Genomic DNA, 11,257 nt, shown 5'->3' with positions numbered 1-11,257 from the left:
GAGATGACATGTTTTGCTTAGGGTCATACAGGCAGTAAATGGAAGTGGTATTATTAGACCCAGAGATTGTGATTTCTAACATCCAGTTGTATTTTCATAAACCAATGCAAATTAATAATAAAAATTAACATCTATATTGTAGATTTAATCTCAGAATCCTCATAACCACATTATAAAGTAGATTTCTAAAATTGCTATTTCAAAAACCCTTGGACAAAGACCTAAAAGAGAAGCTTAAGAGGGTTGAGTAACGCAACAGAGGATTTGAACCTACGACAAAACACACACCTTTGCTATTTTACTGCACATCGTCCCCAAAGCAAGCATTTGTTAATGTTAAAATTAACATTTGTTAATGTTAACCAAGGAATGGTCTACAAGGTGATGATACACCAGGAAGGTCAAACCCAGCCTGGAATCAGGCGACTTGGAGGATAGTGTAATTTGAATGAAAAGGCATCCAGTAGTCCTCCCTCATCCGCAGTTTCGTTACTTCCGACAGGACACAGACGATTCTCCTGACGAATCATCAGAGGGTCAACAGTAGCCTAGCGCTGCGTCACAGTGCCTGCGTCATTTTCTTCGCTTCATCTCATCACATAGGTATTTTACCGTCTCACATCGTCATAAGAAAAGGGGTGAGTATAGTGCAATAAGATTTTTAGAGAGAAAGAGAGAGACTACATTCACGTAACTTTTATTACAGTACATTTTTGTGATGGCTTCCTGGCTTCTTGGCTAAGATCAAGTGTAGTATTATAGTACATTGTTATAATTGCTCTATTTTATTATTAGTTGTTCTTATTATTAATCTCTTACTGTGCCTAATTTATGAATTAAGTTTATTGTAAGTATGTACATATGTATAGGAAAAAAGCATAGTATATATAGGGTTCAGTACTATCCGCGGTTTCAGGCATCCATGGTGGGGGTTGGGGGTGGAACAGATCTGTGGATAACGGGGGACTGCTATATATTTCTTTTACATTGAAACTTCAGTGCGGTCCAGATTCCCTTGATTCCCAATTCACATCACATCTGCCTATTCTGACAGAGCATTTAAATAATTTACTTGACTTTTAAAACATGTACTCATAGGGTTTCTTCCCTGTCAGCGTTTGCTTAGGTACCCTGATGAGACGTGTAGTTGAAATCCTTGAGTGATGACGGCTCTGTGCTATTAGGTGACAGGTTTCAGGACCTGACAGACAATCTAATTGGTTTAACAGTGATCAGACTTTTGAGAAGTTAAACCCACCTTCGAATCACAATGACATATAATGGGAGAGTTTGGAAAAAAACCCACACACAACAGCCTCCAATTTTTTTCCCCTGCACTTTATTATTACATGTACAGACCACATTTTTTTGCAGTTAAATCTTAGAGACAAACATTTTTTCTTTTCAGAAAGAAGGCTGAGTTAGGAACTTTATCAGAATGTTTTATATTGAGCAAATTTCTTTGGACTCATTTGAAAAAATAAATAGAAATCTCTTATTTAAAAGAGATGTGTGATGGAAAATCTTTGTACACTAACCATTGAATTATTGACTTCTCTGTATACTTAGACTGGAGGATATTGGAAGATTTTCTTTAAATTATTCATTGAATGGCTTTAAAGTAAATTTAATCCCCAGAAATATTCAGAGCCTTTATTTTGAATGAGGAAAGACAATCAATTCACTGAGAATTGTTTGTGTCCAAATATCAATGTATCTGAATTATGTTTACTTTCACATGTGCCATCTAATGAAATATTCAGAGTGGCTTTTCATTTTCCAGAGTCAAGTCATCTTAAATAATTTATTCATCTATAGAATCAGGCTAGCATTAAATCACTTCCCAGGATATTGACAAAAATCTGTTTTCCTCCCAATTTCAACACATACTAAAACCCAAAATGAATTCAACATTGGAGTAAGTGATTAATCTAATTTGTACTTTATGTAGTTAAAAAGCCCAATATAAAAAGCCTATATAATTTTTTCTTTAAAATTGTAATGACTTAACTTTTAGGATGTATGTTGATATTATTGGTTGTTTTAGCAACCTGCTGTCCACATATGCTGGATTGACAGAACATATCTAATACATTGTTTTTAACAGTCAACTTCAGTGCCATCAGAGGCAGTGTCATAGCACCTCTTTATACTAAAGAATTTATCAGCCATTACTCCATTGTGAGGGGTTTTCTGTGTCTGGGTTTTGATTCAGTCTACTTGTAGACAGAGGGCCAATTTAATGGAGAGATACACCTTTCTGTTTCAGCAATGATATTCTACAGCTGAAGAGTAACAAAAAGCAAATCCGATGCTGACATTAAAACTGCAACTATATTCTGACATTTGCAGGGGACCCCTTTTATGATGTGTAATTTTCCTAGGTTTTTTTCTGTTACGTAATTTTTTTCTAGATCTTTTTTATGGAAAGTGAATTCAATGTCACATTTATCAGTCTAGTTTCCTTGCTTAACATGAGAATCTTTGGTTTCCTAGGGTTATTCCTTAAGATACCATTGATGTATCAGAGGGCCTTAGTATTCTTTAGTGAAAATTTAGAGGAAAACAATTTGGAACTTTTGCCAAGGCTCTGAATCGCTGAGTTTGGACACTCCTCTGTTGTCCATGCAATGCTGGCGGTGCTTTCTAGGGACTACAAATGCTCACTCTAAACCGAGTCACTGCCATGCAAGCAATACTTCCTAGTGACTCTAGGCAGAGGCTTGATCATGATATTGATCATGTGTGTAACTGTAACTAGTGTGACCTTGGGCAAGGTGATTGCTTTACCCTTTAAGCCTCGGTCTCCTCATCTACAAAATAACAATAATGATAAAACAGTATTTGCTTCATAAAGAGGTCATGAGGATGGAATTATCTAGCAATATACTTTCATATAATAGGTGCTCAAGAAAAAGTACTCGTGTCATTCCTGTATTAGCTAAAGGGGCAGAGGGGTATAATAGGAAGACTGAAGATAATCAGCTAAAATTTTATTCGTCCTTAAATGAGGTTCCACTGCTCCAGGAACTGAGTTAGGCAGTTGAACATACATATATGGGACAAAGACAGGAAGGAAATACGGCTAAGTGGTATTTCATGCGTGGTAGAATAAGAAGTGCTATTTTTTTTCTTCCTTATACTTTTCTGTGCTTTCTGCATTTTATACCATAAAGATGAGTTACTTTTTTAATCCTAAAATTTACATTTAAGGACTAATATAGAACTATGCTGCCCTTTGTAATTTTTCTTCCTGTTAACCCAGCTCCAGGAACCTTTGAATTGAGTCCTTTGGAGAGATTTTGCAGGATGATATTTGCCATTGGTGTTGCAATAGGGTCCGAGATGTGGGCGACCCTCAGAAAGCTGGAAACACAGGTTGAGAGTCAGACAAAGCTGGGCCTGAGTCCATCCACACACTATTAGTAACAAGCTGTGCAGTCTTGAGAATGTTACTTCATCTCTCTGAGTCTCTTTCCTGATCTGTAAAATGAAGGTGACAATCTCCTTTGCAAGATTGTAGTGTGATTAAATCAAGTGAGAGTTCCTATGTAGTGCACTTAACATAGTCCGAACCATAAAAGTAGTCATCTAATGGTGGCTATTATTATTCAGTGAAAGTTTATTGAAGGTCAACTTCTTTTTTTTCATGAAGCAACTGAAGCATATGGAAATTACATGACTTCTCTGATATCTTTCTGATAGTAAATGACAGAATGTCAGGTTTACTAACATCAGTACGGCACTCTTTCCAATAGACAGGTGTTTCAAAATGTGTGTTATTGAATACGATCTTCAAAATTTTTCCATATGAACATAAAACCCTGGTATTATTTGCTTAATACTTTTCTTTATGTTTGCTTAAATAACTTTTTCACTTATGTAAATTTGTTTAGAAACTGTCTGCCATTATTTTAAATATAAATCAGTATCACTTCCCGTGTCATAAACAAAAGGTGATTATGAAATAAATTCAATAATGCAAAATAATTTTATTATATTTTAGCTAGATAGTATTAGAAGCGAGTTAAATGTCAGTTTTAAAAGCCTAGAACACTTCATGACATGAAGGAATTGGTGCCCTAATAAGTAAGAAATGAAAAAGCAGAAAGATGTTAAGTTATGGTACCTGGCTGTAAGAGACTGGCCATTTGCACTTGGTTTCAGAATGGATCAGAATGGGCGATGATAATGTGCAAAGATTGGTCATGGAATGAGGGCATAACCAGAGTAGAATGTCATTTCTGTTTAAGAAAGGTCTGAAACCATCTCATACTACTCATCAGATTTCCTAAAAGGATATTACTTGTTTAAGAACCTACCTAGTTTATTCTGATTCCTCAGCCATCCATTCCACTTTCATGTAGTTTCTGACTTTCCACGATGGTTTTATATCAGCTGTTGCTGTTACTCTTATGCTAATGCATGGAACATGAGTTTTATAGCAATGAGGCAATCCATTTTCAGTGACAGGTTGTAATGAACTGAGAGGGTTGTACTATGAACTTTATTGTGGTGGGAGAGATGGCAGTACAACATATACATCAGTCAGATTGCCAAAAAATGTCCTTCTGCAAAAATGCCAGTTGGGGATGTAATAATGTGACCATGTTCAGAACAGGTGGGGGTAAGGCAGGTCGGCAAAAGCACCTCACCAGAGGCTAAACTTCCAGAGTTTTCATCAGTAATGTGTGAGTAATTTCTCTCTGTCTCAGTCATCATTTTAGGAACGTAAATACTGAAGTACACACGTGAGAATGGCACTATAGTTCTAGAAATGAGGAGGAAGTAAAGAAAGTCATACAAATGACGAAGAAACTAGCAGGGAAACCCCTCTCCTTCAATGAAAAAAACTTTCTGTCCTAATTCTCCCACTTTGATTCTCTTCCTCACTTTTGTTTATGTCTTTGTGTTTTTCTCTCTGACATACTATCCTTCAATTTTTCAAGTAACTTAACTCTGACCCCTTCTAATTTCAGCTTATTATTTTTTTGAGAAGGTCTACAAAGGAGATATGTCCAGTTTGGGAAAATAAAGTCTTGAGGAGATTGTAATCAAAGCACATGAAATATATGAAGAGGGTAAAGATAAAACAGGTCATCACCAAAGTCTAATATAAGATTTTTTTTTTCTGTGAAACTTAGAAATGGTAGATATAAGATACAGAAAAAATGTCAGGTAACTGACATTTAAGGGATCTATCCTGAGATTTTTCAAGAGTCTTTCAAATTATAAATATCAATGAAGTATAAAATACCTCAAATAAAACTGAAGAAAGTATACTGAAATATATGTGTGTTTCTTCTAGACTGTTAATGAATCCTTACATTATAAACTGATACCAGACTATGACAGTGGATGATTGGTTGGTTGCTGATGTTAGGATGAGCAGTTTGATAAAGAAGCAGTTTGCCAACTTTTCTGTGAAGGACTTGGTGGTAAATGCGTTGATGAAGCTACTCAAACAATCTTTAATTTTATCTCTTGGGTGATGGTAATTTCCCCACCAGTTGGAACACTAGCCAGAACATTGTCATATGTTGCTTTCTTTCCATTTCTTTATTATGGATTTATTCACTTTATAGCTATGAACACTGCTGAAATAGACATTTTTTAATTTATTGCAGAATTCTTTGTTAAGCTATATTGAGTATGTGAACCATCACTTTCTTAACCTTAAAATTCTATTAACAGCACTATTATTGGCCTTTTATTTTGAGAACGACTTTTTCTCTAGGAAGTGTGTGTGTGTGTGTGTGTGTGTGTGTGTGTGTGTGTGTGTGTTTTAAATAACATTCAGAATACTACTCTGTTGTTTCTAGAAAATTGTCCAGACCTCACACATTTGTGTCTTCTGGGTCTGGTACATATTGTGGTGCAATGAATCTGAATTTCTCCACATGTCTTTTATTTGCAGATGACATAATAGCATACTTGAAAAATTCTAGAGAATCAAAGTAAAGCTAACTCAAACAATAAAAAAATTCAGCCTAGTAGCAAGATATAAAATTAATATGCAAAAATCGATAGCAGACATGTACATGAGTAGCTAGTTAGAAGTTATACTGGGATAAAAATCCCATTTACAGTACTGACAGAAAGGTAATGCATGGAAGAATAAATTTAATAATAAATCATTCTGTTTTGAGAATTAAATGAGAATAACTTGTAAAATAGGATAGTGTACTATCAATATAGCGTTAGTATACCTGGCATTATGTTGGCTATTAGTAGATGGTGAGTCACTTGAAGACAAGAGTCATAGCTTAGCTCCATTTTCTGCAGCGCCAACCAACACACGGGTCATGCGTTAGTACTCACTGTGTGTTTGTTGCAAGCAGTGGAAAGCACACAATTGATGGCCATTGGGAATTCCCAGGGAAGAGGTAGAAATGCTCCTTCCTGATTTTGTGTGGTGGCTAAGGGCTCCTGGGATGGAGCTCTGTTTATTTTGTGCATGATCCTTGCAGAAAAGTTCCATCATAGTCTCTGGTGAAAAGAATAGTGGGAGCTGGACTGGAAGCCCCATTATCTGTGGAGCTTTGCATGCTGATGGTGATGCTGTATTGGGTCTGCCAAGTTTGTCCACTGGGGCTCCTGGAAGGAAACTGTATGTACATTCACAAAGCAAACATACTTAAGGAACAAAATTATTTGTATGAAAAATTTAAAATTACCTTCCACTCTGTTAAATAAGATGACTAGTATTCAGTATCTTTCTGGCAGTTCTAGTCAACATAAAATGGGAGGAAAAAGTGATAAGCTGCGGCGCCTGGGTGGCTCAGTCAGTTAAGCTACCTACTTTGGCTCAGGTCATGATCTCACAGTTCGTGAGTTTGAGCACAGGGCAGAGCCTGGAGCCTGCTTCGGATTCTGTGTCTCCGTCTCTCTCTGCCCTTCCCTGCTCACACTCTGTTTCTCTCTGTCTCTCAAAAATAAATAAATGTTAACAAAATTAAAAAAAAAAAGAAAAAGTGATAAGCTATACGTATTGTAACAAAGGAGATAACTTTTTAATGACATGAGAATTAACTATTTTTATGAGTTAATAAAATAACTATTTTATTACAGATGGTATAAAAACCATTAGAAATAAAAAGGTAAATATTGTAAATATAAGATCGTATTTATAAAAAATTTATAAATATAAAAGGTAAATCTTAGTAAATATAGTAAATATATAAATATAGTAAATATATAAATATATTTATAAATATAAAAGGTAAATCTTAGTAAATATAAGATTAACGTATAAAAACCAATAGCATTTCCTTATACCAGAAGTAACTTATTAGAAAATATAATAAAAAATTCTAACCCATGATAGAAAAAGCTTGGGAATAATAAATAATAATAAGACCCAGCAGGCTTTGAATTTGATGTCATCTGCCCCCTTTACTTTGAGACCAGATAAAGGCCCCTTGCTGCGGAGACCAGATAAAGGTACCCCTTGGTACCAAGCCTCAATAGCTCTAGGATCCCACTTCAGAGTGCAACCATAGACAGGCAAGTTTGGTGGTGAGAACATAGTCCAGAGGGAGGCTGCCTAGATTTGAAACCCAGCTACATCAAGATGTAATAGGCATATCACTGGCAAGGACTGGTCCTAATTGTTTCATCTGTTAAATGGGGCTAATAACTCTATGTAATAGGGTTGTGAATATTCAATGAGTTACTACATATAAAGCAGCATCTGGCACATATAGTTGCCACACAAGTGTGAGTTCCCACTAGGATCATCACTGTGTATCCTGCTTGACATCATCCACTGTGTGGTCCTACAGAACTTAGTTCCCCTTTAAGGCCCTGCCTTAACAGTTATAATGAAGTGAATTTCATTTCCAAAATGTTAACAGGAAAATGATAGATGCTTACATGGCAAAGATGGGTCAGACTCCAAGTTTCAGAGGATTTAGGCATGTTCTCCTGAATGTGCATTCTGTCTTCCTACCTTACGAAACTATAAAACCTCCCCGATGGTTTCATAAAACTGTAAAAACCTTCTAATGGAGAGACATGCTATATCTCAGATGAGATTCAATATTATGGATGTGTCAATTCTTCCCAAACTAATTTATACACTTAATTCCAGTGTAATAAACTCTCTCTGCATGTTTTTCCTAACTTAGCAAGTTCATTTTAAACTTTTATTGGAAGACTAACTGCACCAGAAAAGAAAAAACAAATTAAAAATAAAAGGAGAATAATGATGCTGTTTGCTTTACTATAAATCTAACAAAAATACAGCTCTAGTGATGGAAGTGGTCTAGTGCTGGTATCTAGTACACTATGAAATATGGTAGCCGTTAACTAGACATGGCTATTTACATACAAATTAATTAAAACTAAAAAAGATGAAAAATTTAGTTTCTAACCATACCACATTTCCAGTGTTCAATAGCCACATGTGGCTACTGCATCAGACAGCACAGACATAGAACATTTCCTTTAGCACAAAGAGTTCTATTGAACAGTGCAACTCCAAAAACAGATATACAATAATCTAGTATAGGATAAAGATGGCAATTCAAATAAGTGGGCAGAAGTGGATTTTTTTCAGGAGGCCATTTAATTTTTTTTTCTCTTTGGAAAAGTCTATGAAAAACGATAAAATATTCTGAAGCCATGAAGAAAAATAAAGCAAATAATACTACATCAAAAAGGAAACTTTTCTGTAAGAAAAATATAAAGAGAATAAATGATAGATGACAACTGGGAGAATTTTGTAACCTATTGACAAGAGGACTATTTAAAGAACTCCTGAAGATTAATTAAAAAAAAAAAAAGTAAAGCTTCAGTAGGGAAGTGAATAGAGTATATCAAAGGTCAATTCAAAGAAGAAAGAATGCCATGACTATCCAACTTATGAGTAGATGGTCAATTTCTTTAGTTAAAAAAATGAAATTAAAACAACATTGAGATATGATTTTTTTACCTGTCATACTGTCAAAGTTTAAGAATGAATAGACATCAGGCTTTCTCCATACTATTAAATGGAATAGAGATGGCTGCCATATGTTTGGTGAGAAATTTGGCAAGCATATAAAAATTTAAAACATGCTGACCTCTTTTATTTTTTTTTAATTAAAAAAAAATTTTTTTTAACGTTTATTTATTTTTGAGACAGAGAGAGACAGAGCATGAATGGGGGAGGGTCAGAGAGAGAGAGAGGGAGACACAGAATCTGAAACAGGCTCCAGGCTCTGAGCTGCATGCTGACCTCTTTTAAAAAAATTTAATTAATTTATTTTTTTATTTTAGAGAGAAAGAGGGGGGAAAGGGACATGTGGGGGAAAGGGGTGGAGGGAGAGAGGGAGAGAATCTTAAGCAGACTGCAAGCTGAGTGCAGGGAGCCCAAGGCAGGGCTCTACCCAACAACCCCGGGATCTGATGTCCAGTGGACTGAGCCACCCAGGCTCCTTGACACATGCTTACTTCTTGACTGAGCAATGCCACCCTACATAAAGATGTACTTGTATGTAAAAGATTAATTTCAGGACTATTTATAATCCACTACAAATGGAAACAGTACAAATGTCTATCTGTAGTGGATTTGTTTAATTATGGCATATATATAGGGTGTATATATGTGCACATACTTATGTACATGTGTAACAAAATATGTACAACATATGTAAATGTGTAACAGAAATACTACATAGCCATTAGTACAATGAGGTAACTATGTATGTTCCAGTATGGGCAAATACCCTCAATGTACACTGAAGTAAAAAAGAAAGAGTATTACTTGTAAATAGATACCATGCATCTTATAAATTTATAATATAATTAAATAATTGCCTTACAGAATTATTTATAAATAAAGCAAAGACTATTATATAGGATATTACCAAATTTTAAAATGCATATTTCCCTCTCTTGAACATGTATATTTTTCATATGCTTAGAAGTAAGTCTGGAAGACTTAAAACTATTTATAACATGCTTTTAAAAATAAAAATATTCATATGGTAAAATGAGAGACTAGAGCTACCAGATGCAAAGAAAACTTTCTGGGTAGCCCAGGAAAGAGGGCTTAAAAGTTTTCAGAAAATAATCTACACTGGTCTGACTGAGGTAAGTATTACATAGTAGGTAGAAAATATACTATGGAGGTCCACACGGAGGTGCAATTAATTCTAATTTAGGGGAGGTAGAATAGGGGAAGGGGTCCCAGAGGATATTTGACTTGATTCTGAAAAGAATAGGATTTTATTGTTCCTCCTTTTTCACATCAAAGAATCGGGGTTAGAATAAACACTTAAAACCTTGGATTGTGAGTGACCTGTTCTGCGAGTGTTCCTCAGACGAGCAAACATTTCTAATAAATTTTAACTTGATAAATGAGTGATGTCTTGCAATATGAGTAGTGAGTAGTACATGATACTGAATGTCACATGTTACAATGAGCCACTGGTTCTTCTCTCTCTCTCTCTCTGTCTCTCTCTCTGCGGGATTGTGGGTGATTGCTTCCCATACTCGGATGGTCAGTCTCAGGCTGCAGTGTTTGGCAAAAACCAGTGATTTTTCAAAACTTTGGAAGGTGCCCACAACTGGCACTAGTGTATTTTTGTCACTTCAAAGCACCTATGGACTTTGCTCTTCCATACAAGAGTAAGCTTAGGAATGCTTGGCTTCTCTCTAGGTCAGGCTGTCTGCAAATATCTCTTTCTTCTGCTGCCTTATTGCCAGTTGCATTTAATACAGTATATGAAAAGAGTTTATTAATACCGTAGTCAACATCCGTGCGAGTGTATACAATGACCCCCATGTAAAAAAAGGTTGAAAAGAAAGGTGGTAAGAGGAAGGTGCTGATTACCATGGAGGTTAAGGAGGAAATCATCAAGCAGTGTGAATGAGGTGTGTGAGTGGCTGAAATTGCATGATTTTTTAAGAAGTTTACGTCTGCATCTCTTCCACAGAGGAGAAGGAGACAAAGGCAGAGAATCCCTCACTTGAAATGAGGTTAGGGAGATGTATAAAATGTGGGAAACTGCAAAATTTTGTAGAAGAGCCCTGCCCGAATCAGGCCGTAGCAGTGTGAGGGATGTATCTGTTTAATGACAATGTAATGTTACATTTCCGCGAAATCCTCAAAAGGAGGCAAAAGCAAGTGTCATTGGATAGGTTCCTTGTTAAAGTTGCACAAAAAGAAAAAGATTCCATTGAACCAATAGATAGCAGTGATTCCGTTAGTGATAGTGAAAGGCATCCTACACAATCCTCTCTCTGGTCTCCCTCACACCAGCCCACAAAG

At 35.8% G+C, this 11,257-nt stretch overlaps 1 long non-coding RNA gene across 1 annotated transcript in view; it reads left to right on the top strand.

Moving 5' to 3' along the window:
• Positions 1 to 465: 465 nt before the first annotated feature.
• Positions 466 to 11,257, top strand: part of LOC131484411 (uncharacterized) — a 478,066-nt gene continuing 467,274 nt past the window's right edge. The window contains exon 1 of the long non-coding RNA XR_009248234.1: positions 466 to 638. This is a non-coding gene — a long non-coding RNA (uncharacterized LOC131484411). The remainder of the gene's footprint in view (positions 639 to 11,257) is intronic.

Source organism: Neofelis nebulosa, chromosome 1, assembly GCF_028018385.1.
Source record: "Neofelis nebulosa isolate mNeoNeb1 chromosome 1, mNeoNeb1.pri, whole genome shotgun sequence".
NCBI classification, from domain to species: Eukaryota; Metazoa; Chordata; class Mammalia; order Carnivora; family Felidae; genus Neofelis; species Neofelis nebulosa.
Note: the sequence above shows the minus strand (reverse complement) of the source record. Positions and strands in the feature narration are given on the sequence as shown.